The sequence below is a fragment of the Lissotriton vulgaris genome, chromosome 9 (genome assembly GCF_964263255.1).
Source record: "Lissotriton vulgaris chromosome 9, aLisVul1.2, whole genome shotgun sequence".
Taxonomy (NCBI): domain Eukaryota; kingdom Metazoa; phylum Chordata; class Amphibia; order Caudata; family Salamandridae; genus Lissotriton; species Lissotriton vulgaris.
Window position 1 is genome coordinate 1192402314 of NC_141697.1, and position 27142 is coordinate 1192429455.

The 27142-nt window shown below is 43.2% G+C and overlaps 1 protein-coding gene across 1 annotated transcript in view; it reads right to left on the reverse strand.

Annotated features, from left to right (window-relative positions):
- The window catches only part of SLC6A6 (solute carrier family 6 member 6), a 291079-nt gene that overhangs the window by 191032 nt on the left and 72905 nt on the right, over positions 1–27142 (reverse strand). Inside the window, exon 2 of the mRNA XM_086939260.1 lies at positions 21430–21497. The gene's annotated coding sequence lies outside the window, so the exon portion shown is untranslated. The remainder of the gene's footprint in view (positions 1–21429; positions 21498–27142) is intronic.

Here is a 27142-nt window from a genome sequence, read left to right on the forward strand (position 1 = left end):
TTACTGATTCGGTAATGCCCATTGATTCCTATGGGCTTCAAGGCCCATAGGAAGCAATGGGGGTTACCGAATCGGTATTTACAGAATCTGAAATACCTACATCTCCCCCCCTCTAATTTACCACTTCATAAATACCGATTCGGAATGATTCGGTATTTATGAAGTGGTAAATGTAGATTTACCTACATCGGGCCCTTAAAGAGCTTAGTTGCCAGTGGTTGCAGGTGCTGGACAGCAGCACTAATTTCTGTGTACCAGGACTTATTCTTCATCATCATTTAACATAGAGCAATAGAGAGAAGGCTCATTAGTGGAGAAAGGAGGATGAAGAGAAAGATATGAACACAACAGAAAATAGAGAAAGCAGAGATGAAAAAGAACCTGCAAGAGTAAGGTAAAGAGTTAGGAACACACTTGCTAGTGTAACCATGCGCTTTACAAAATACAAATAAATAAATAAATAAGTGTATGGTGGCAGAATAAACATGAGGTGGAATCAAGCCCAGGTAACCTTGTTATTTCGATTCACTGGTGGCGGGCTGCTAAGAGCAAGTTTGGGCTCCTGCGCGCATTTGTATTTGGAAATGAAGCACTGGATGGTACAAGATGTTTCTGATACTCGTTTACCACCCACTATTTCTCCCAGAGCTCCAACGTGTGGGTTAGACAAAAGCCTTGCTAGCTCATAGCATTACTGCTCAGGAGGGAATGTGTCTCATTACATCGCATGCAAATACCACGTGTGCCATTACAATGCAGGTAGTACTACGCAATGTCAATGACAACGACATGCGATTACTTGGCAAAATTTTACCACAACTATACCTTTACCACGCATGCCAATTTCAACGCAAAGGCATGCGTGGTAAAGCTATACCCATGGTAAAGGTTTGCACGGTAAGTGACTCTACCCTACCCTACCCTAAACACTAATGTAGTACTCCTGTACAACTCTCCCCAGTCCTCTCCCTACAATAACACTACACTACCCTGCACGACCCGCCAAACACTACCCTCATCCCTAACACACTACCCCCTGCATGACCCTACCTTTACCCCCAGTCCAGTCCCTACACTAAAACACTATTCTGCATGACCCGCCCGACACTACCCTAAACCCTAACACACTATTCTACACAAACACTACAATAAAACAATACTCCCAGCACGAACCCAGGCCCTACCCCAGTCCGGTCCCTACACTGAAAAACTATCCTGCACGACCCCCAACACTATCCTAAACCCTAAATCACTACCCCCAGCTCGACCCTCCCCCTACCCCAGTCCAGTTCCTACACTGAAACAGTACCCTGCACGATCCCCCCCCCGACGCTACCCTAAACACTAAAACACTACACTACAACACTGGGACCAGCCATGCCGCTACGGTAACACATCCACACCAAAAGATACAGAATTGCAACGACCTCACATAGATACGGCCAAGGAAAGGAAGAAATTGAACTTCCTGGACTAATTGTGGCAACAATTACCAACACCGGGAGCGTGGATACCTATAAGGGAAGAAACAAACTACACTGACAAAAGACCGATACAAGAATAACCAAGTGGACAGGACTAAAAGGAAGCAGTTTGGAAAAAGGGAATCACTTGACCCCACGCTACCAGAAAAGACCGCTGTGCCCTGAAGAAACTCCCTGGTAGGGAGTGAAACGCGTTGGCTGACCTTTTTATATATTATCTTGGTGATCTGTATTTTAAGAATGGATAAAGATAAATAAAGAACTTTTCTACATACTCAAACGAAACTGTTTTTTTGGACTTCTATTTGGTGCGCCCCCATAAACATTGAATAAATCACTACACTACAACACTACCCTAAACCCTAAAACACTACTCCCAGCACGACCCAGCCCCTACCCCCAGTTCGGTCCCTACACTGAAAAACTATCCTGCATGACCCCCTGACACTACCTTAAACCCTAACACACTACCCTACATAAACACTACAACACTACCCTAAACCCTTAATCACTACCCCCAGCACAACCCTGCCCCTACCCCCAATCAGGTCCCTACACTGAAACAGTACCCTGCACGACCCCCCGACACTACCCTTGTAGTGTAGTTCCTATATTCCCCATAGGCTCTGCGTATTGGAATAACATAAACGATAGTTTAGACAGACTAGGACTGAAGTCGACTAGGTCTCTATTGAATATGTTAGACTTAATTGTGAATGCCAGCTAGCTCAGACGTCACTAGAAACGTTCTCGAATACACAAGAAGGGATTAGTTTCTGACAACCATATCACATGACAACTTTGTTCCCCAAGAATAAGAAATATATCATCAGAGTCGCGGAAACAATAGATGGCTATTTCACTCAGTCAATCGTGCATGCTTCGTTTCACCAGAAGTGCAGAGAAATAGAGAGATGGGCGTTTTCAATAAAAAGGTTATTTATTGAGCAGTCTTCTTTCTCATGCAAGAGAAGTGAATTGCTACAATCGTAATACTTGCTATGAAGTAAAGTGCGTACAGTAAAAAGAAGAAATAATACTGTAAAAGCATTTATATGGTTTCTAAGCCATAAGATACATAAAATAGATAAAATACATACAATAATAAATAATGACTAAAAGTACTCAACTGGTGCATCTAAAATACGCCTACCCCGGTGTACCTAACCTAAGTCTAGTACAAGGGAAGAAGTAAGTGAGGTGTAGCTTGAGTTAAATAGTTTCTGCCAATAATCTATCCAAGAATTCTCTAAGGGTCTAATCAGCTCCGTACCTTGGTTATAGAATGAAGGAGGTCTTGATCTCTCTCTCAGGACTCAATCTCCCAGTAACCCGCAAGGGTAGCAGGGAAACACTGGATCTGGATTTCTCGGCAGGAGAAAAGACAGCGTCTCTCTCAGTGCGTCAGCAGGGAGGGTCGGCTTCCTTCGGCACTCGCATACAGCAAGGCGTCGGGCAAGTAGTTAGGCGATCTGCTCCAAAACCATTGTGTGTTTGTTAGGGCAGATGTGGGCATATTTATACCTGGAAGGTGCCGAGTTTGACGTAAGGTTGGACATAATAACGTCACTAAGAACTCGAAGTTCTTTACACACTCCAGTAGTTCTGGGACAAATCAATACTGAAGCAGGGGGAATTCCCGTACTGCTGAAGGCTGGTTGTCTTCAAGAACTCATTCTACTGTGAGAGCTTAGTGGAAGTAGCCATGCCGTATTTGGACTGCATTGGCTGTGTCTAACTATGGTTATGAGAGAGCGCAATTTGAATGAAAAATATATTTGTACCATATTCACAAGCACATAACGCAAACGTAGAATCTATAACGTGAAGTTAACACTTGTAGCGTAAAGTTAGCCGATGTAATCAATGTAATAGGAAATGTATCTGTATCTACTCTATAAAGAGTATTAGAATTATAAAGGCCCGAATACATAGTGGGCTTATATAGAAATGTATAGAAATGCTTAAGAACAGCAGAACGTGCAAAACCAGAATTCATGGACGTGTGTAATTATTAAACGGAGAAAACGGCGAAAATGTAAAGCGAAGAAATGTGCAGAGCACGTATAACACTATGTAAGCACGAGAATATAAACGTTGTATTTTATGTAACATGGATTCAAGTATGATCACTGATTTGCTAAAATCGATTATATATAAATGTGTGTTAAAGGTTATACTGTGTAGAAGAGTTGTAGGAATGTTAGAAAAGTTTGGTCATGTGTGATTTTAACCTAACTGACCAAGAGTTCGCAAGAGTGTAGTCCGCTGCATGTAATTTAGTGGGCTCACAGGAACAGGGGATAGCCTTGATCTGAATGTGCGAGACAAGAGTCAAAGGTCTTGCTAGATTTAAGGTGACAATGTTGGACGAAGTTTATGGCCTAAGTGAGATAAGAGACGCTTGGAATTTGGGTCTTGTTTAGAAATGACCGTTCACAGGACCAAACGAGGTTACGAAAACAATCGTAAAGAATAGAGTTCTGTTGAGGTGATAGACTTTGCTCTGAAAGTGTCAACTGGAATGTCAATGAAGTCACCAGCAAGAAGACGAAGATGGTGCCTAAGAAGCAAGGTCAACTTAACGGACGACGCGAAGAGATGAAGCTATGGAAAAAAACAGAAATGACATCATGTGTAAATGTGTACGTGGTGGGCGTCAAGGGGTGTTCCACCCATACTGTGATTGTGTATTTAGGGACAGCACCCCGGGGAGAAGTTATGCGCAGATGGCCTGAGGAGTCAGAGAGAGAAAGAGCAGAGCGCAAGAGAGCAGTAGGCCGAGGACCCTTAGAGAGCGGATGGGTAGGCAGAATGTGTAAATGTATAGGCATTTATATAGCGCACTACTTACCCGTAGGGTCCCAAGGCGCTTTGACCGCTGCGAAACCCTTCCTGGCTTCCCTGAGAGATGGTCCCTTGATGGGTATCTCCAGGGTGAGACCAGGCATCCCCGGCGGTCTGGTGGGGCCGTTAGTGAAGATGAGGCAAGCTAATGCCCAGAGTTGCCGAGTGTGATCGCTGATCAGAGTGGGCACCGAGGCGAGAGAATTATCGAGTCCGCTGACCCTGGTCCAGAAACCTGCCGCGCCGGGAATCGAACCCTGGTCCCGGGCCGTCCTCTGCTCTCGGGTCTGCCGCCTCTAACCAGTGAGCCACACTACTTCACTGGAGAGAGGGTACTGTTTCTCGACATAAGTTACCATTAGAGGCTAAGAGAGTTTGAACTTCTTTGGAAGTCAAACTGCTGACACCTTTTTTAGGTAAGGAACTTGCGAAGTAGGGATGTCACCTAGTATAGAGTAGGGACAGAATTAACTTGTTTATTCTTTTTGTAGATGACGCAACGGAACCACTTTGTGTCTATGCTTTTTAATCTGTTGATTCTGGAATTGATATTAATTGTATTCTTTTGTAGACTGAGGTTCTTTAGGGAATTTATGTTCCTTTTAGTTCCTGTATACTTGTTGAATCTTATCCTGAGAGGATTGTATATGCAACTTATTCTGATTTTATATTAAACTTTTTAAACTTCATCAGTCGTAAGTGGTTCTTCAGAGTTGCGTCAGTTTATGGGGTTTATTTAACCTATGCGGGGTTTGTCTTTTACTCAATGACAGAAAATAATCGATCCAAAATAGATGAATGAGATAGGTATCTAAGTGATCAGAAAAGGTATCAAAATCTCATTCCCCGCAGTTGGTAGCAGAGAAAGATGGTTTTCTTCTTGAGGAAGACAACCTAGGTTAGGTCTAGATTACCCCAAGGTCCCTAGTCATCGACGACCAGAAGAAGAATCCCTGCCGAAGAAGGTGCTGACGGTGCGAGAGAGAAAAGCAGCAGAGTCGGTCGAGAGTGAGTATAAGGGTCATGCATTGCCAGATTGCGGTGTTTTGTGTTGTACCTGTGTCGTAATGTCAAGCGGAGTTGAATGCCTGTAGTGTGATTGTGGGAAGGTTGTGAGCGCGCGCAACCGGATAAAATCTTAAGATCCAGAGGAGGGCTTAAGTGGTTCGGGTGTATCGAACACCCAGAGTAATTGTCTACCATTGTAAAGGGGGTCATGAGGTACCATTGATCGCCCGTAGGACCGATGATAGGGGGAGTGACAGAGTGAGTGTATGAGTAACGGACGCTGGTCGGACGTTTACTGTGTGTAAGTAACCTATCAGTTAAGGCGAGCGTCTGAAGTGAGAGGAAGACGTCTCGCCAGTTGAGGTGACAATTACAGTTAGACTGTGGACGTACAGTCAAGAAAAGTGATCGCTTGGACGGAAGTAGTCATTTTTCGGCGTATGAATGAAAACGCATGCAAGGCCGTGAGACAAGTTGAGAAAGGAGGGGAACTGCTGCAGAGGGGACGAGTGACGTCAGCGTAGAGCTGCGCTGAGATTGGTCGGTCAGCGTAGAGTCGCGCTGGAATAGGCTGGTCAGCGAGAGCCGCGTAGGGATTGGTGGTTTGTCATCAGGACGTAAATAAGGAAGAGAATTAAGGAAAATCGTAGATTCTTGAAAATGAAGTGTTTTAAACGTTTAAGGGCGATCTTTAGGAGAGATAGAGGAAACTTGTATGCAGGAGAAGAAGCTCCACCAGAAGGCACACCAGCTTACCATATGGCAGTGAATGTAGGCTTACACTCAATACTATGGATCTCCGAGTGGAATAAGCTAACAGAAGGGAATAAGGAACTGACGTTCCCGAGATACGGGACGTTTAAGCTAGAAGTATTGAATCAACTGAAAGCGGTAATGCTCGCAACGAGACCTCTACCGAGGCCAACACAGTTCGAAGCCCTTAGTGCATGGTTTAGAACGGCACACGAAAAGAGCTTGAATAGACGCCAAGAAAGAGTGAGACGATCGGTAAAAGCAGTGCAGGATGCTAAATGGGACGATGAAGCTAAAAAGTGGAGGGTGCAGAAGATAGAAGCAGACAAACTGTTCACAATGCTAGAGACTACGGGAGAAAAGAAACCCCTAGAGGAAGATGAGGATAGCGAGCCAGATGAGGATCTGATAGAGAGGCTACTGTTAGATAGACCACCTCCGTACAGCAGAGAAGCCGAAAGTCCCGAACTACAGCAAGGGGACGGAGCTAGATGGGGGGAATATAAACCGCTCCCAGTAACAGAGTGGGATCCCAAGAAAGGTGAGGAAGTACCTCAATCTAGTCCCGTACAGAGAGTAGTAGGAAGATTCGTGGTCCAGAAGGTGCCAGAGACGCAGCATGCAAGGTCGTATCAATTGCCAGATGCTCTACAAGTACCTGTTACCATAGGTCCTATAGTGTCAATCTACAACCCAGAGGGAGTCCAGCAGGAGGAACAGGCACGATGGGACAGGGAAAGGGCAGAGATGGAAAGTAGGAATAATACGATCAATTCCCAAAGGCAGTTGCTAGGACCAAAGAGTCGGAGTACCCCATTGGATTCAGCAACGGGTCCCTGGACAGAACAGAGGGAGAGAGGACAGATGGATCTGAGGGGACCGAAACCGAAAACCTTTAAGGAATTAAGGGAGTATTTGAAAGAATGGGATGCTGCCGAAGAGACTCAGAATAAAAAGTTAGAAACAGAAGCAGAATGGAGAGATCAGGATAACAGGATCCTCTCTCACTGCGGAGCTGGCGAAAGCAGCCCGGAGTGGGAGGGAGGGAGTCAAGGAAGCAAGGGAGATACTTGCCATACCATCAGTGGCAATAAACAAATGTGTGAATGCAGGGTGTGGGGGAGTGCCTCGTCTCATCCTTAGTGAGGGAGAACGAAAGACACAGGAGTACCGAGATAGTTTCAGGTGCACTCACCATGCCCCGGGAGAAAACGTGCGACACTGGAGTCACGAGAATGTAGAGAGTCGCGAAAGGTCTCGCCATACATCCAGTGATCACGGACGGGATCGCGGGAACATGGAGGATCGTGAAGGACCTTATCGTTTATTGAGTGACACCAGACAGCAAGGGAGTTGCAGTGATATAGAACCGAATGGAGGATCCTATCTTGCATCTAGAGGGACCGAGCCGAAAAGACAGAACGCAGTAATGGGGGATAGATCATTGTTCCACCATACCCCAAGGGAGGATGGGAGAGCTTGGGATCTAGAGAGGTGGGAACAAAGAGAAGCAAGAAGGACGCCTCATAACTCACCTACACCGAGACGTAGGGCGCGTAGTGGGGGTGAGAGGGATGTAAACGAACAGCCTAGGAGTGAGGTACTGAAAGCTGAGATAAAAGCAAAACGGCTCGACGTAATGAGTTTAAAATCAGACTTGGATGAAATCATAGACGGCACATTGCCAATGGAAAGGATAGAGCTGTATGATCATGATGAAATACTGTTTATGTCTAAGGATGTTACTCGGAAAGCGAGGTCAGTTCATGAAAAATTATCTGAATTGGCAGACAGGTATATGATAGACATGTCACGAACTAAGGCTTTACAGGGCAACCATAGGCTAAATTGCACGGATCAAGATCTAGATGAGCGTAGGACGATTGGGCTGAAAGTACACATAAAGGAACTGATCCTGAGTATCAGAGTATGGAGGGATTTGGATAAATGGGAGGAAAGATGGTCTAAGAGGGGATCCGTCAGAAGGAGTACACTTGCGAGGTCCCAAGATGGAGAGATAATGCGAATGGAAGCTTTCCCTTTGCGAGAAATCGCGAACGGAAGCTACGTGCATGTACCCTGGAGTAGGGGGGATTTAGCGGCATTTACCAATTCCTTTCCAAAGCTCAGGGAGAACCCCGTTGAGTGGTATAAGCAGGTAGAGAGGTTTGTGAAGATCTCTAAGGTACTGTGGATCGATTTGAACACTCTGTTTGATATCGTAGTACCCGGAGATTTGTGGACGGCATGCAAACTTAGTGTTGAATGGCCCATTTGTGAACCCGCGAGGGATGCCCAGACGAATGGTCCATCAGAGAGAGTTATGGAAAAGTACGAAAGAGTAATTGCATGGTTAAAAGAGAAAGTGCCGGTGCAAGACATAGACTGGGTTAAGATAGATCGAACAACTCAGGAGCCTAAAGAGATCGTTCACGAGTTCTATGAGAGATTGCTGAAAGCATTCAAACAGTACAGTGGGTTGGATGTGATGGACCCCAAAGACATAGGACAGTTTGTGTCGAAGTTTGTCCTAGGATTGAGGCCAGACATAAGCTTGATGATTCAACAGCATTTGATTTGTTGGCAGAACAAACCTTTAGATGAGATTCTGAGGTATGCAAGGTACTGTAGCGATGAGATAGATTCAAAAGCAAAGAAACTTAAGAAAAAGCTGATGTTGGTGCAGATGCAATCAGCCGGAAAGGGTGGACAGCGGCAACAGGGAACAGGAACGCCAGGAAAGAAACAGAATAATCAAAGCAGAGATGAGGAAGAAAGACCGAGACCAAGGGTAGATATCGCGACACTGAAAAAGACAACGAGGTGCCATCAGTGTAACGAGGTGGGACATTGGAGACGCGAGTGTCCCTATAATGTCGAGACGGGGGAATTAGAACAGGAGGAGGATGAGGTTCAAACCAGCATGGTAAAGGGAACAGCAGTCCCGAAGGGAAAGTTTATCAAAGGGGGGACTGAGACTCCTCGAGCCCCGTTCCCTCAACCGCCTCGCATTACAAATGGAGGAAAAACCTATAGACAGCAGCCACTGTTCGTAGGAGGAGAAGAATGCTACTACGTTGATCCTCTTACGGGGCAACGAGTGAACAGGGAAGAGGACTGTACTCTAGGAGCAGCCCTGGAGGTAGACCAGAGAGGACCCTACGTAGAAGCTGAGGTGGCTGGATGTCCTACGACCTTTTTGGTAGATACGGGGGCCACTCGATCCACTTTGAGATCGGCGGTAGTCCCAGGTTTGCCAATGTCGGGGGAGACGATTCAGGTGGTAGGAGTCGCAAACAGGAGAATGACGAATCCTCTGACTGAACCAGTGTCAGTGAAGATAGGGAAGTACAGCGATGAACATCAGTTTGTGATTTGTGATTCTAGCCCTGTGTGTCTGTTAGGAAGAGATCTGTTGTGTAAACTAAATTGCACCATATATTGCACACCTGAAGGAGTAGAAGTGCAGACTAACGATGATGATGCTGATTTTAAGGTTGTAAACTCGCAGGGATGCGTGGAACTATATCCTACCCTAACGGTGGAGGAGCTTCCACAGGACTTGAAGGAGACAGTGTCAGCTGAGGTGTGGGATTTTACTGGAGAAGAAATAGGACTGATCAAAGGGGTAGAACCGGTAAAGATCATGGTAAAACCCAATGCTGAGTATCCAAGAACACCACAATACAAGTTGACACCGTAGACGATTGCAGGAATAAAGCCTGTGATCGAATCCATGATTAAACAGGGAATACTGAAGGAGATCGTGGGAAGTCCATGTAACTCCCCGATTATGGGTTTGCAGAAGCCTAGTGGAAAATACAGAATAGTGCAGGACCTTCGAAAGATTAATAATATCGTTGTTTCATGTTGTCCAGTGGTACCGAATCCATCAGTGATATTGTTTCAGATACCGTTCCAAGCTGAATGGTTCACAGTGATAGACTTGTGCCAGGCTTTCTTTTCGATTCCTTTAGATGAGGAGAGCCAGTATTTGTTCGCTTTTAAGCTGGAAAATCACGTTTTAACATGGTGTCGTATTCCCCAGGGGTATACAGAAAGCCCATCGATTTTTAACCAGCTGTTGAAGAAAAATCTTGAAAGTCTAGTACTGCCCAAGAACTCGGTTCTAGTCCAGTACATAGACGACCTCCTAGTGGCGTCAGAAACTGAGGAAGCTTGCAAGGTAGACACCATCACCTTGTTAAATCACTTGGCCGAGAACGGACACAAGGTGTCTCCAAGTAAATTGCAGTATTGTCTGACCGAAGTGCAATACTTGGGCCATAGGATTGAAAAGGGAAAACGGAAGGTGTCTCCAGACAGAATAGAGGCGATCATGAAAATGAACGCGCCTAAAACACAAAGAGAAGTCAGGATGTTTCTAGGCATGGTTGGTTATTGTCGGCAGTGGATAGCCAACTTTTCACTGAAGGCAAAACCGTTACTACAACTGACGCACAAAGGAGTAAGTGATCCGGTACCATGGGACAAAGATTGTTTGATGGCATTTTTGCAGCTGAGGGAGGACTTGTGTCGTGCCCCGGCTTTAGGAATGCCTGATTACGAAAAACCATTCTTGCTTTACTGCTGCGAAAGAGAAGGTTGTGCTTTAGCAGTTTTGGCCCAGATACACGGGAACGCGCGTAGGCCAGTTGCTTACTTTTCGGCTACATTAGATCCAGTAGCCGCAGCGTTGCCCGGATGTCTCAAATCCGTAGCTGCAACGGGTGTCAGCATTGAAAGATGTGAAAGTGTGGTAATGGGACATCAGTTAGTGGTGTACGTACCGCATTCTGTGGAATTGTTAATGACCAGGACTAAGACTCAGCATTTGACAAATAGTAGGCTCACACGCTACGAGCAAGTCATATTGGCTGCTGAGAATGTGACCCTAAAGAGATGCTCTGTCTTGAATCCTGCTACTTTGATGCCACTTCCAAATGAGATTGATGATGAAATTTGTACAGATCATGACTGCCTTGATGTGACTGAACTATGCACCAAACCGAGACCAGATATCGTAGATGAGCCATTGACTGACCCCGATGAAATATTCTTTGTTGATGGTTCATGCGTAAGAGACGATATCGGTCAGCTGAGAGCAGCATATGCAGTTTGTACAATTACCAGAGTTGTGGAAGCCGCCTGCCTGGAAGGAGTACATTCCGCTCAGGTAGCTGAAATTATTGCTTTGACCCGTGCCTGTTTAGCAGGTAACAAAATTCGAGTCACCATATACACCGATAGCCAGTATGGTTTCGGGGTAGTTCACGATTACGGGCAGTTATGGTCTCAAAGAGGTTACATGACCTCTTCGGGTTCTCCTATTAGGAATGGAGAATTCGTGAGATTATTGTTAGAGGTATTACAAGGTCCGAAAGCCATAGCGGTTGTCAAATGCGCCGCGCACACGAAGAATACCGACTTTGTGTCGCAAGGTAACAGATATGCCGATGAAGTAGCACGTTATTGTGCAGAACAGGGATATTCTCACACCAATGTAGAAGTGGGGGGAATACAGGAAAGAACTGAGTTGACTATGTTGTTAGACACTGTAGATACGTGGGACGAACTAAAGTGTGTTCAGGAAAATGCACCAGATGATGAGAAAAAGGGCTGGGAAACAGCTGGATGTACTAAAAGTGAAATGAATTTTTGGATTTCTGCAGATGGGAGAGCAGTTTTACCAAACGAACTTGTTAGTCCAATGGCAAGGAAATTGCATGGATCAGCACACATAGGTAGAGATGCTATGGTGAGAGTATTCAGACAAACGTGGTTTAATCCGAAATTTAGAGTAGTGGCAGAAGCAGTATGTCAGCGTTGTGCGATCTGTCAGCAACTAAACGTAGGAAAGAGAACACCAGTTACTTTGAGTCATATAGGGAGGTCTGGGGGGCCTTTCAATAGAATGCAGCTGGATTTTATTGAAATGCCCAAGTGCAATCGACTCAGATATGTCTTAGTGATTGTCTGTATATTTTCCAGATGGGTTGAAGCTTACCCGACACGAAGGTGCGATACACTTACAGTAGCAAAATTGTTGCTTAGAGAGTTGATACCGAGGTTCGGGGTGCCATCCTCTTTGGAATCGGACAGAGGAACTCATTTCAACAGCGAAATAGTGAAGATGCTATGTTCAGCCTTGAGTATTGACCAGAAGCTCCACTGTAGTTATCGACCAGAAGCTTCGGGGATTGTAGAGCAAATCAACAGCATAATTAAATCCAGACTTGCCAAAGTTTGTTCATCGACATCTCTGAGTTGGCCTGATGCACTTCCATTGGTTCTTATGAGCATACGTAGCACACAATATAGAAGAACAGGTTTCTCTCCACACGAGGTGCTAATGGGAAGAGCTATGAGATTGCCATCGGTTCCGACTGCAGCGTTGTTGAACATCACAGACGATTTGATCTTGGACTACTGCAAGGGACTATCTGATGCCATTCATTCTGTGTCCCTCCAGGTCCAGGCTGCAGAGGTTCCATCAGCACAAGACTTGTGCCATGACTTGTGTCCGGGGGACTGGGTCCTGGTGAAGAAGCATGTCAGGAAGAACTGTCTAGACGTGCGTTGGCGAGGACCGTTCCAAGTCATACTAGTTACGAACACTGCAGTAAAGTGTGGAGGCTTGCCCAACTGGATACACGCCTCACACACCCGAAGAGTTCCAGCACCTCTGGAAGAAACAGCTCCTCTCTCGGATGAGAATCCAGCGGAAAGCGGAGAAGCCACAGAGAGGGAAAGCCAAGCTGTAGAGGTGATTGAAGAGGCTGAGCCTGTGTCGGAGCAGGCCGACAACGGTCAGGACACCAGTGGGACCGAAGTCGTCTCAGAAGAGGAAAGTAGCTGGGAGTTCGAGTCAGATACCGAACAAGCTGCAAGTGATCAAGAGACGAGTCCAAGAACAAGGAGCAGGAGGACAAGGAATGGAGAAGCTAGTTGGCCGGAAAGAAGGAGAAAGTCAACCTTGAGAGCAAATCCAGAGAGCACCCTTGTCCCGATCTCCGAAGATTCAGAGCCAGACGAAGAAACTACGGATTCAGGATCTGAGAGTCCGAGAAGATCAAGAAGGGTACGTGTGCCCTGCAGAAGGTACGCCACCCCAGAGTGGACTTATCTAGCAGATGTCTTGGGGACAGAAATCTGGGAGAGTGAAAGAAGTGAAAGTGATCAATCTCGATCCATTTGTGGCAGTGGAGATATGGATGTTGACGCCTGGAATCGAGACTGAGGGGTTACTGACTTTCACACTTCCCATACCCCCTTACCTGAGTCGGATCAAAGATCTAGTACTGAATCGATTAGAGTTTCCGACTTTTGGTCATCAAATACCAGAACAAGAAGAAAAAGTCATTTGTTTAGAATTATTGGAACATGTTATTAGAGCTGCAGGTACGAGAATCATTGTAGATGCATAAAGACTTTTGTGTTTAAGCTATAAAGAAGAAGATAACCTAGCGCCGAGTGGAAAGAAGAGAAAAATTAGGGATTACATTTAGAGGACGGAGAAGGGTTAGGGTTGTCTAATGCTGAAGATACAAAGACATTGTTGTGAAAAGAGACTTTTGTTGATTAAGAGCGCTTCACAGACTGAGAAAGCAAATAAAGCAAACCAAAGAATTGAAAAGAAAACTTTTCTTCGAGAAGGAAAGAGCTACGCTGTTTTGATAACATGGAGAATGGCAACCCAAACCGAAAAGCCAAATGCATAATAGGTACACTAATAGCGGTAGTAATTTTTCTCATTATTACAGTAGTTACCACATCGTACATGGTAGGACATGCAAGTGAAAAAGAAACCACAGATGTAAAGCCTGTAACGACTTTGAAACCTGCTCTTGTTGGGAAGAAGGAGGAGAGCAATGTCATCCGTGAAAAGACGTTACTGGCAAATGAAGCTCGTAGGTTACACGTAGACGAGTCGCAGGGAAATTTTAGGTCAAACGCATATGCCAAGCTATTATATGAGTATATTGATGCCATGGAGGCCAAAGATTGTTATGTGTGTATGCAATTGCCGGCTTCCGTAGACGAAGGCATCAGATATCATCATCTCCCACTGACATATGGGATAACATGTAGTTTATTGCTCAGTATATTTTATGGTAGAGAAGGGTTCGAGTACTACTTTTCAAATTATGATTCGGTACTGCCTGAAGTCCCGAATTATAAACAAATGAATAAGTGGGACTATTATAAAAAGGAAGACAGATTAACAAAATTCTTTCTTCCTTGGGATACATTAGATACTTCATATGCACGCAGAAATAATCTGACTTGCAAAGTGTCAGAAGTTGAGAAAAAGTTCATAGGACAAGTAGATGACCGGTACAGAAGGCAGAAGATTCTAAAAATGTCAGGACAGTGGAAAACAGACTGGACCTAAGAAGAAAAAGCACACAAGAAGAAGGGTAGCAATGGTCCAATAGCTTTGGATAGAACGCAGAAAGGAAAGTTATGTTTAACTCGAAGCAAGACGTATTATGAGAGTGTATTTGTAGGTGAAGTAAATTGCGAACATGCTTTTAGGTTAGAGTACTATACGAAAGATTTTATGAAAGGGATGCAAGCGATTCCTAATATATATTTTGTATGTGGAAGAAATGCCTATGTAAAACTGCCTGACAATTGGTATGGTTCGTGTTACTTGGCAATTGTCTTCCCCAAAATATATCATGCAAAGGATTTAGCGATCATAGAAGGAAAGGCTTCGACAAGAACGAAAAGGGAAATAGGAGATGCTGAAGTAGTTGGAGACATATTTGGAGCAATGTTTCCTATTTTAGGTTTAATACTTAACGATGTTAAGATCAGGAGATTAGCTACAGTTGTAGATAGATTGTCTGCAAGTACTGCAAGATCATTGATGCTAGTAGAAGGAGAGATGCAGTCGATTAGGGCAATGGTTCTTCAGAACCGTCTTGCTTTAGATGTCCTGCTAGCAAAAGAGGGCGGAGTCTGCAAGGCTTTGAAGGTCCAAGAATGCTGTACTTACATTCCAGATAATTCAAAACCACTTGAGAAAGTCATACAAAACATTACAGAGATACATAAAGAAATCGAAGATTTAACAAAAGTAAATGTTTGGGAGAAAGTAGGTCATGGAGTAGGAAAGGTTGGAAGTTGGTTTGCCAACCTTGGTAAAAGCGTTGTGTGGTACATATTAAAACCTGTATTGATAATATTGATTTGCATAATTACATTGTTGGGATTAGTGAAACTGTATAAATGGTATAGGTCGAACCGGTTACAAAGGTCCATGAGAGAGCAAGAAAGGAGATTAGCTGCTTTACAAGACCAACAGTACAAAAGTTTAAGAGCTCTTGAAACGATAAAAAGAGGGAATCTTGTAACTAGTTCTGTGTAAGGTGTTATTCAAATTGCATTTAGTGATGACTCCTAGAGGTCATCAAAGGGGGGAACTGAGAGAGAGCAATTTGAATGAAAAATATATCTGTACCATATTCACAAGCACATAACGCAAACGTAGAATCTATAACGTGAAGTTAACACTTGTAGCGTAAAGTTAGCCGATGTAATCAATGTAATAGGAAATGTATCTGTATCTACTCTATAAAGAGTATTAGAATTAGAAAGGCCCGAATACATAGTGGGCTAATATAGAAATGTATAGAAATGCTTAAGAACAGCAGAACGTGCAAAACCAGAATTCATGGACGTGTGTAATTATTAAACGGAGAAAACGGCGAAAATGTAAAGCAAAGAAATGTGCAGAGCACGTATAACACTATGTAAGCACGAGAATATAAACGTTGTATTTTATGTAACATGGATTCAAGTATGATCACTGATTTGCTAAAATCGATTATATATAAATGTGTGTTAAAGGTTATACTGTGTAGAAGAGTTGTAGGAATGTTAGAAAAGTTTGGTCATGTGTGATTTTAACCTAACTGACCAAGAGTTCGCAAGAGTGTAGTCCGCTGCATGTAATTTAGTGGGCTCACAGGAACAGGGGATAGCCTTGATCTGAATGTGCGAGACAAGAGTCAAAGGTCTTGCTAGATTTAAGGTGACAATGTTGGACGAAGTTTATGGCCTAAGTGAGATAAGAGACGCTTGGAATTTGGGTCTTGTTTAGAAATGACCGTTCACAGGACCAAACGAGGTTACGAAAACAATCGTAAAGAATAGAGTTCTGTTGAGGTGATAGACTTTGCTCTGAAAGTGTCAACTGGAATGTCAATGAAGTCCCCAGCAAGAAGACGAAGATGGTGCCTAAGAAGCAAGGTCAACTTAACGGACGACGCGAAGAGATGAAGCTATGGAAAAAAACAGAAATTACATCATGTGTAAATGTGTACGTGGTGGGCGTCAAGGGGCGTTCCACCCATACTGTGATTGTGTATTTAGGGACAGCACCCCGGGGAGAAGTTATGCGCAGATGGCCTGAGGAGTCAGAGAGAGAAAGAGCAGAGCGCAAGAGAGCAGTAGGCCGAGGACCCTTAGAGAGCGGATGGGTAGGCAGAGAGAGGGTACTGTTTCTCGACATAAGTTACCATTAGAGGCTAAGAGAGTTTGAACTTCTTTGGAAGTCAAACTGCTGACACCTTTTTTAGGTAAGGAACTTGCGAAGTAGGGATGTCACCTAGTATAGAGTAGGGACAGAATTAACTTGTTTATTCTTTTTGTAGATGACGCAACGGAACCACTTTGTGTCTATGCTTTTTAATCTGTTGATTCTGGAATTGATATTAATTGTGTTCTTTTGTAGACTGAGGTTCTTTAGGGAATTTATGTTCCTTTTAGTTCCTGTATACTTGTTGAATCTTATCCTGAGAGGATTGTATATGCAACTTATTCTGATTTTATATTAAACTTTTTAAACTTCATCAGTCGTAAGTGGTTCTTCAGAGTTGCGTCAGTTTATGGGGTTTATTTAACCTATGCGGGGTTTGTCTTTTACTCAATGACAGAAAATAATCGATCCAAAATAGATGAATGAGATAGGTATCTAAGTGATCAGAAAAGGTATCAAAATCTCATTCCCCGCAGTTATGATTCTTATGCCTATATAAGGGCATGAATCGGGAAAATTACACTAGAGCCCTAGATACGTTACAACACCCTAAACCCTAAAACTCTACACCACACTACACAAACACTACAACACTACCCTAAACCGTAAAACACTACCCTACACTACACAAACACTACAACACTACCCTAAACCTTAAAGCACTACCCCCAGCCCCTACCCCGAGTCCGCTCCCTACACTAAAACACTACCCTGCACGACCCCCCCCCCTGACACTACCCTAAAACACAACACTACACAACAGAAACATTCCAACACTACTTCGACACTATCCTAAACACAACAAAAGTAACCCCACCCCAGCGCAATCCCCCTTACCTCACCCTCCTCGTGGTTCCTCTCTCCGGCTTCCAGCGTCGTCTATGGTATGGTATGGTATGGTATTGCGTGGTAAAATACACGTTGAAATAGCTGTTTCCCTTCAGGAGGACATTAACATATATGATAGGGTTTTTACTGCGAGATCATCACGGTTGTGATATCTGATTAATATTTGGCCTATTTGTAATGATGACCTAAGTGTCTGTGATTTAAACACATGTGAACAGCAACACAAGAACCAGAGGTGCAGGAGAAACTTGAAAGAGTCACTACCTCCTGTACCTTTAATGGGGAGAAGTTATTTGCCAGCACTCCTGCTCCCAAGGTTTTTTCAGCATCACTGCCTATGGACGACTTATTTACTACATGAGAGACTTAACTTCATGCTTATAAAATTAAATCTTTGATTACATCTCTTGATCCTGGAGTGCATTTCAAGAATACCCCCTGCCCGACAGTGTTATCAGTGCATCCAAATGCTGCATAGGCATTTTAGGATGAATACCAGAATTTGTTATGGCTCTCATAAAATAATATTGCCCACAAAAAATATGGTGCTACAATAGTTTTTTCATACAAATATTAAGAACCAAAATATGAAATTTACATGCATATAATGCAAAGTGAAAAAATATAAATTACCAAAAGACTGAAGTGGAAAATATCAGCAGTATAGTTGTAACTATGGGGCATATGTAGGTAATTTACATTCCGCGATTCTCAAATAGCGATTTTTAAGGAATCGATATTTGAGAATTGCAAAATGGAATGTAGGTAATAAATCGCAATTTTTTTTGCGAATCTCTAAAATTCCTTAATTGTGATTAGCAAATTGCAAATCACAATTAAGGAATGAGTGTCCCATTCATTCCTATGGGCCAAGAGGCCCATAGGAATGAATAGGGATACATTCTCAAATTGCGATTTTCTATGAGAAAATCGCAATTTGAGAATAGCAAATCCAAGGGTGCAGGGTGTCCAAAGGACACTTGTTACACCCCTGGAATGTGCGTGTAAGTACATGTGGCTCACATACATGCCCTAAGGCACTTTGATTTTTTTACAAATGCATTTTGATAGAAAATCGCAAAATACCATCTACCTGCAGTAGGTGGTATTTCGCGATTCCTTAAGCCAAAATCGCTACTTAAAAGGCACCCCTACATAGCATTTAAGGAATCGCAAAATTGCGATTCCTTAAATGCTTGAGCAAAATAAGGAAAATTCTGTTTGCGATTCGCAAACGCTGGAATTCTGCGAATTCCGGCGTTTACGAATCGCAAATGGCTTCCTACATATGCCCCTCAGTGTACTAAATTGTGCTGGATTATTAGTAGGTGTAAGTATGCACCTACCACTAGTAATTAAAGCCTTCAACGCAATATTAGGTCCAGCCAAGGTCTCAAAACATTAGGCCCTGGCTGAACCCGCTGTAGCTGGCTGCAAGCAGGCAGGCTTAACTTAAGAGACGGATGTAAAGCATTTAAGAACACCATTAAATTAAATAAGTATCTTTAGAATCACACCAGAACTACAAAAATCCAATATAGGGAACTGGAGATATAATATGATTTTGTTTTTAAAGATTAACCACTGTCTAGTGCTTAAAAACATATAGAGCCCACTTGGGACATGACAGGTCGTGGTTGAAGATAATCGGCTTGACTCTTGATATCGAGTCAGTCCACGTATGGAGCTTTTTTCCAAAAGTTGTTCCAAACTTTTGGAACTTCTTCTCTCACAAACACACACATGAGAACTTATATTAGCGTACCAGTTAATATAATATGGCACCTGTCATGAACGTGGAACGGATGTTCAGACTGGGAAACCAGTGCCCAGACAGACCCGTACATGTGTAAACCAAATGGTACTGAACAAAGGGGGGTACCATTACCATACATGACCAGAACATCGGAGTAGGTATAATGGGGTTGAACCATTAGTTACAACTAAAGACAGGTAATTGGATTAGAATGATGGGCTTGTTGCTAAACTGCACCCTGTATATTTTATTACCAGGTGCAGCCAACTTACAGGTGGTGATCTGTGGCCCGTACACAGGTATGATTTGATAGTTGGGTGAACATAGAGATACGTATTGATTTAACCTCTTCGCCGCTAATGACAAGGGTAACTCGTCATGGAGTTTCCATTGATTTCAATGGAAATTACATTGAAGTACCAGAAGAATCATAGCAGCCAAGTGGTTAAGTTTTTGATAATTGTAAATATAGGTTTTGTTGCTGCAAGACAGGACCTGAACTTAGCTTGTTCTGGATGTATGTTTGACAGGTACAGAAGACGAGTTGATAATATTTTATAGGCGGAATTACATTGCTACATTACACAGATAAATTGGAAATTCATTGTATACATGACCTACCAGGCCAATATGAGGTAGGTGACATTATAATGAATAGGAATGATTGTGTTTTATGTGACAACAAATTATAAGATTCCTTGTTATAAATTTTCAGAACAAGACTACGGGTTAGAGGTACTTTGTTTAATTGGCAAATTTTGTGCCCACACTGGTTTTCACTGAGATTTGCAAGAAACACAGGAATGACTGGCATGTTATAAATGCATGGTTTATGATAGACTGGATATAGTTCATCACTGCTGTAACACTGTACTCAGCTTACCACACAAATAATATAATTTCTATACATTGGGTGCAGTGGCAATCAGGAAATAAGTGCTAGGGAAGCGCTTGGCAAGTTATATACTGAAATACCCTATTGGTAAGGATTAAGGTGATCTTGTGCCTTAAATGTTGAAAACCTAAACCACTGGTTTTCTGGGGATCGGTTGGATAGCACACTATGCATATTAAATGTTGATTTGTGGGCATTGGATAATCATGTAAGTAAGGCTTTAATTTAATTTTCCAGGCCGAGGAAGTTGCAGGGTAACACACCCGTTGACAAAACACGTGTTGGCTGGCAGAAGAATAAACTGAAACACTGAGAAACGCTGAGATGATGGGTTGACTTTATTTGTGTTTATACAAGGCTGTGTGTGGTAGGGGACTTGATTTCAGTCAATTTACCTTTTTATCAGGAATGCAGAGATGACATCCCTTCTCTTGTAGCACAGCACTGATATAACACACCATAATATTTTGTGTACCGCGTCTTGAGCGCTAAATCACCTGAATCTCCCTCATGTCGCTGTGCGTCTTCTTGTAGTTTTAGGAAGCAAATTCAAGTTGCTATGCAGCTCTCCCATATGCATTTAATTACCTGGGACGACAAACAGGGGGGCACCCATGTCCAATGAGATCCAGGGTGCCACCCAAAAGCATGACAGCTTCCTCCAAAGTGTGGCATATTCTTGTCCCACAAAGCACTGCACCTTAAAATTCAAGATGGAGATTTTCTCTCCTTTAGAGTAAGAGCTGGCTAACCCCACCCTCTGGTGTGGCTCATTTCCATTAACACTCCCTTTCCAGCCCTACTCCAAATTCCTTTCCTGGGGCTGCTTGATCGAATTCCATTCCTTGCATTCCTCCCCAGTGTTTATAATGACAGGGGTAATAATATCTCTACTCTTCATTTCTGGTGAGTACCTACAGACACACTAATGGTGATATCATAGGAACTAATCCCATGCTGCTCTTGAACCTGTGAAGAGAGGCAGAACTTGAACTCTGACTTGTCTCACTAAAATAAATGTCTCTTGATCATTAAGGTGTAAAAAACAGTAACTATTGATGCAACACCCAACGTAATGAGGTCAATGTATTTAAAATTACATAGGAAGCATAATATTATGTGACTTTACAAATAGACTATTTTGGTAAATCAAATTAATGTTGCTGTTTGAAAGATGACATTTGTCCCTAAACTAATGCGCAAATGCTTGTTTAAATAAAGTGTTGGTCACTGTTTTAGGTTGCTCTTATGCTGCCTGAAAATTAAACGGAAAATTATCTGAACTTACCTTTCTTTACACAATCTTTCTTAATATGTTATGTCAGGGTCACCTCAACATTTCCAAAGTAGGACAACCTGCAATAAAATCATAAAGATAAGTCAATTTGGAAAAACATGAATAATGGTTATATCTGGGAAGAGTTCCCATATGCTCATACAATCTCTGATGAAAAGGCAACATTGGTTAGCATAATTGGTTTTCTTAGAGTGCAGAAGTTGCCCAGACACGTGTTTCCCAATTGCAAGGAGTTAATCAGAACACATATACATACCCTTCCTGCAACACTTCCATTATCACCCAAAAGGTTACCTGGCATGCTTGGAAATTTACTAACACTAGTTTCAAGGTGGAACTTACAGACCACTATGAGGTTTTTTTTTAGGTGAAAGTGTTACTCAAAGAAATACTCAATTTATATTTATTTATTTTATTTATTTATATATATAAAGTTTTATATAGCACAGACGTGACCCAAGCGGATATCAGAGCGTTTTACATATGATCTAGGTACAGAGTTGCAGGTAAAAACCCTGTTAACATAACTGCAGGTCTCACACCACAACACATGTATTTCTTTTCAATTTCCTAAATACTTCTACTAGTACCTTCCTTAAGCCAGTTTATCAGCTTTTTCTAAATTTCCTCATTTTCATTACGTTGGGCACATTTAGAAGATCTTTATCAACAAAGTGTGGGATAGTTTTACAACTTCGTAGACACCTAGTAGATCGACTGCTAGTTTAAATCTTCCCTTTTTAAGTGATCCATAGCTGTGCCTGAAAATTCCAGACTGGTTAAGTCAAACAATATTTCAGATAATTTTAAGGCTTGGAAAATTCCCAAAAAGGAGACAGAAGACTTCCTAGATTGGATAGTTTCTACCACAACTCTTTAATTTGTCACTTACTCTTAAACTGATTGATGTTTAACATGTTATTCCCTTCAGCTTGTCTCTTAGATGTATATGATATATTTTCATATTATCTACAAGCTGCAGTAGCTGCCAGCCCTCCTGGAACAAGCCAAGAGTAGAAGTGGGCGAGCATTACTGATCTTTGATCTAGTAGTGAGGGGTCCCATCTACAACCCCTAACAGGTTATGTATGATAACATGTTACTTTTAGTTTCATAATGTGTTAAAATGTGTTGTCTGCAGAGTTCCTCCTGCTCCAAAGTAAACCCTATTAGCTGGAGTATTTAAAACCGTGAGAAGTAGGGAGGTGTATTTAGCCACCCTACCATGTTTTTGACCAGTTCTTTGTTTGAAAGTCATTTAATACTAAAATTTTAGGCATAACTAACTTCAGGATTGGAAGCATTTATATTCCACAAAAATGTATTGCCTTACATATTTTAAGTCTTAGCATTGTATCACTTCCTCTCCCGAATAAATTCCGGCAACATTGCAAGCAAGTATTGTGCCCACAGAGTTTAAATGGTCTACCTTCGGCTAAATTGGAGAATTATATTTAAGTCATGCTGCCTAATCACACCTCTGCAACCATTCCATATTTAGAACAAAGGGATAATTTCAGGAGAAAATGCTAATGCAATTGATAAATTAGAGATAACTTGCAGGCACAGTTGGGAATACATCTTCCTTTTGGTGAAACACGTGTTTCAATCTTTTTCCCTTGAGAAGGGTATGAAAACAAACATTTATTTTTTATTTATTTATTTATTTAAATGTTATACAATCTAAAAATAAAGAAAACACACTTCTGAAGAGCGTGGCTGAGCAGAATGAACAGGAAGAGACAGCGGTGTCCGGAGGAACGATGGACCAACTCATCAAACATGATAGTATCTAGACCAGATATATAGATGACCATGTAAGAGAATAATGTTGGTAGTAAAGTAATGGTGGTTCTCTGGTGTTTTTGATAGTGTGCCATCACTTGTCTGTATAGCGGCTATTTCAGAACTACAGTAGAAGCATTTGGATTGATATGCTAGCAAGGGTGAATGGTGAACTTTCAAAGTGGTGAGATGCAAATCATTACACAAATTGCCCCATGCAAGACCAATTTGAACAGTTTCCCTGAAAAAGATTTGGTGGCAAAGGTATCAAATGGTGTGTTTCAGGTCACAATCAATATATTGACTGAAAGTCATAAATTGCACTGGCAGCTTTCAAAGGGCTATCATGAAATATTGAAATACATTCAAGCCTAACCTTACCCGAGAGTACTTGGGGCTATATTTGAGGAAATACTTGAAAATGTGAGCAGCTGGTGATGAAAATATAATAAACAGTTAAAATAATTTGAGAATGGAAATTGACATGTTCTCCTGTGACATTTCAAAATGTATGAATCATCTTCATTCTCCTTAACCCTCCAAATCTGCCCATTCTTCAATCTAAGCGGAAAGGGGAGGATGGGAAAAGGAAAGTTTCACAATATCATGCCCTAGACAGCAGATATACCACTCCAGTTATATTGGTATTCAAGATACAAATAACAGAGACATCACTTAGGTAGGGATGTACGTTGTTACAACCCTTGCTTTTACGACGCATGCCTTTACAACGCAGGTTTTTCAACGCAAGTCGTTACAACGACTTGCGTTGGGGGGTGATGGATAGTGAATAGTTTAATTTACTATTCCAACTCCAGTCCCTGTGGATAGTAGGGAAGGTGTTGGATAGTAAATTAAACTATTACCTATCCTAGAGCGCCCCCCAGCGCAAGTCGTTGTAATGACTTGCGTTGAAAAACCTGCGTTGTAAAGGTACTGCGTGGTAAAAGTTGCGTCGTAAAGGATGTTTCCCCTTAGGTTGCATAGAGCATTAGTGCTCGGACAACTGACATTGCCTTACGGTTACTCCAAATCTACAGATTCTGGCTTTAGATGGCAGTAATGATGATCATGTCTGTGCAGATGATAAAATACCTCCAGATGAGTAAGTAAATAACTGCTATAGTAGCAAGTGCCTACTGATACCAAGGAAATAACATCAGCAATATGTATCTCAAATATACTACAAATTATTATTCAAATATCAACTTTAAATATATTTTGCAACTGTACCAACTATTTCAACACTTCAACTGGTGGTTTTCTCCCACATAAAGGAAATGTATCAATTGCATTATAAAGCAATACCTATATTCCTCAAAGAATAGCTTGCTGTATTTTTTTAAATAAACATATTAAAAAGACAAATATTGTGACCTCAAATACTATGTTAAGTTTTGCTTTCTCCAAAACACTTATTGCCACTCATGTGCCCTAAAGATGCCTTTCATTTTAGTTTAATTATCTTTTGTTATCAGACATGACTTGCCAAATTCTAAATCAATCAATCAATCAATTAGAACATTTGTAAAGCACACTACTCACCCGTGAGGGTCCCAAGGCGCTGGGGTGGGGAATGCTGCTTCTGCTCGAACAGCCAGGTCTTGAGTAGTCTCCTGAAGGTCAGCAGGTCCTGGATCTGCCGTAGGAGGATGGGAAGGGTGTTCCATGACTTGGCGGCGAGGTGGGAGAACGATCTGCCGCCGGAGGTCACTCTTTGGATGCTGGGGACGGTTGCGAGAGCGAGGTTGGCGGAGCGGAGCTGACGGTTGAGGGTGTAGAAGGTTAGTCGTCTGTTGAGGTATGCTGTTCCGGTGTTGTGGAGTCCCTTGTGTGCGTGGGTGAGGAGCTTGAAGGTGATCCTCTTGATGACGGGAAGCCAGTGCAGGTCACTCAGGTGGGTGGTGATGTGGCTGCGGCGAGGGATGTCGATGATCAAGTGTGCAGAGGCGTTCTGTATGCGTTGAAGTTGTTTCAGGAGTTTGGCCAAGTCTCCTGCGTATAGGGCGTTTCCGTAGTCCAACCTGCTGCTGACGAGGGCCTTGGTGGCTGTTCTTGTTTCGGTGGGGATCCACCTGTAGATCTTTCGGAGCATGCGGAGAGTGTTGAAGCAGGAGGACGAGACAGCGTTGACCTGCTTTGTCATGGAGAGAGTAGAGACGAGGATGAACCCCAGGTTGCGTGTGTGGTCGGTGGGTTTTGGTATAGTTCCCAGTGGGGTCGGCCACCAGGAGTCATCCCAGGCCAAGGGGGTGGAGCCGAGGATGAGGACTTCTGTCTTGTCCAAGCTCAGCTTCAGACAGCTGTTCTTCATCCACTCTGCGACAGCTTTCATTTCTTCGTGGAGGTTGGTTTTGGCAGTGAGGGAGTCCTTGGTGAGGGAGAGTATCAGCTGGGTGTCGTCGGCGCAGGAGATGATGTTGAGGTTGTACAGTCGGGCGATGTGGGTGAGCGGTGCCATGTAGATGTTGAACAATGTTGGGCTGAGGGATGAAACCTGGGGCATGCCGCAGATGATCTTGGTGGCTTTGGAATGGAAAGGGGGAGGCAGACGCTCTGGGTTCTGCCGGAGAGGAAGGAGGTGGTCCATTCCAGAGCCTTTTCTCGGATCCCAGTGTCGTGGAGGCGTGTGTGTAGGGTGCATGGGCAGACAGGGTCGAAGACGGCTGACAGATCCAGGAAGATGGGAGTCACGGTTTCACCATCCAGGCCTAAAGAGACTGTTGAGACCAAAAAGTCCACTGCATGGTAACGGACATGCACCTCTGCCCCTTTGTGCTCAACTGTACTAATGTCTGGATCCCTAATGTTGTCATAGGCAAACAGGGAACAAGTGTGGGCCATAACAATAGGCCTGTTTCACAGATTGTGGTCTTGTTGGACCTAGAATGGCACCTAAAGCTTTCCCTCACAGGGATGGAAGGTTACTGCCTTCACCAGGAGTTAAGCTGCACAAGCGCAGGCATGGCAGCATTCCCAATAGTGACCAGTAGGAGCAAGCAGGTCCTTTTTAACCTGTGTCACTGGGGTGAGGCCTACAACGTCACTCACTTTTTAAAGTACATAAAAGATGCAGTGCTGGGCAGTTTGTGTATGTTTAAATGCACATGCTGAATGTATGCATGCCTCTAAGTTATACAGTACATGGAGGATACAGTACCATGCAGTGTGTGCATTCTGTTTACATTCACTGGATGTATGTGTGCCTATAGATGGTACAATACACGGAGGGCTCCGGGGATTTGTGTATTCCTGTAAGCTCAGTGGGACACACACAGGGAGGGGGAAGCAAGACTTCCCTTGTACAAATCGGGACACACACAGGGGAGGGGGAAGCAAGACTTCCCTTGTACAATTCAAAGGGTGCTCTTTGATTCAGTGACAAGTCACAAGGAAGGGGCCTGGGTACACCTCAGGAAGGATACAGGGCTGATAAGAAAATCATAAAGAGTAGGGCTGGGACCCTGGTCTAACCATTTGATGCACATTTCATTATGGCTGCCATCCAGGTTTGAACTCTAGCTTCTCCAATTTCCTGTGTTATGTGACTATCAGCTTTGGAGAAACTCCTGCTGCAACAGACAGCTTTTCAAGACAGGGAGTGATGAACAGAGGAGTAGGCACTTCATAAGAAGCAGAGCACCAAAATAAAACTTTAAATACCTAGACCCTAAATCACATTTGGTGTCAGGAATGGACTATAAGAAGGGGAGCTTGAGACCCAAGGATTTTCACCTGATAAGTGGCCAGGTGGGTTGTGTGAAGAGGGGCAGGTGTGCAGGACTTCTGTGTGTGACCACGACTGTGGGACAAGGCCTGTTTGTCTCCCTGCTGGATGAGGAGACATCACCCAGCTAATCCAAAACCACCTGCCCTGGAGCCTGGAGCACCAGCGTCAACCTGCTTCTAAAGACCAGTG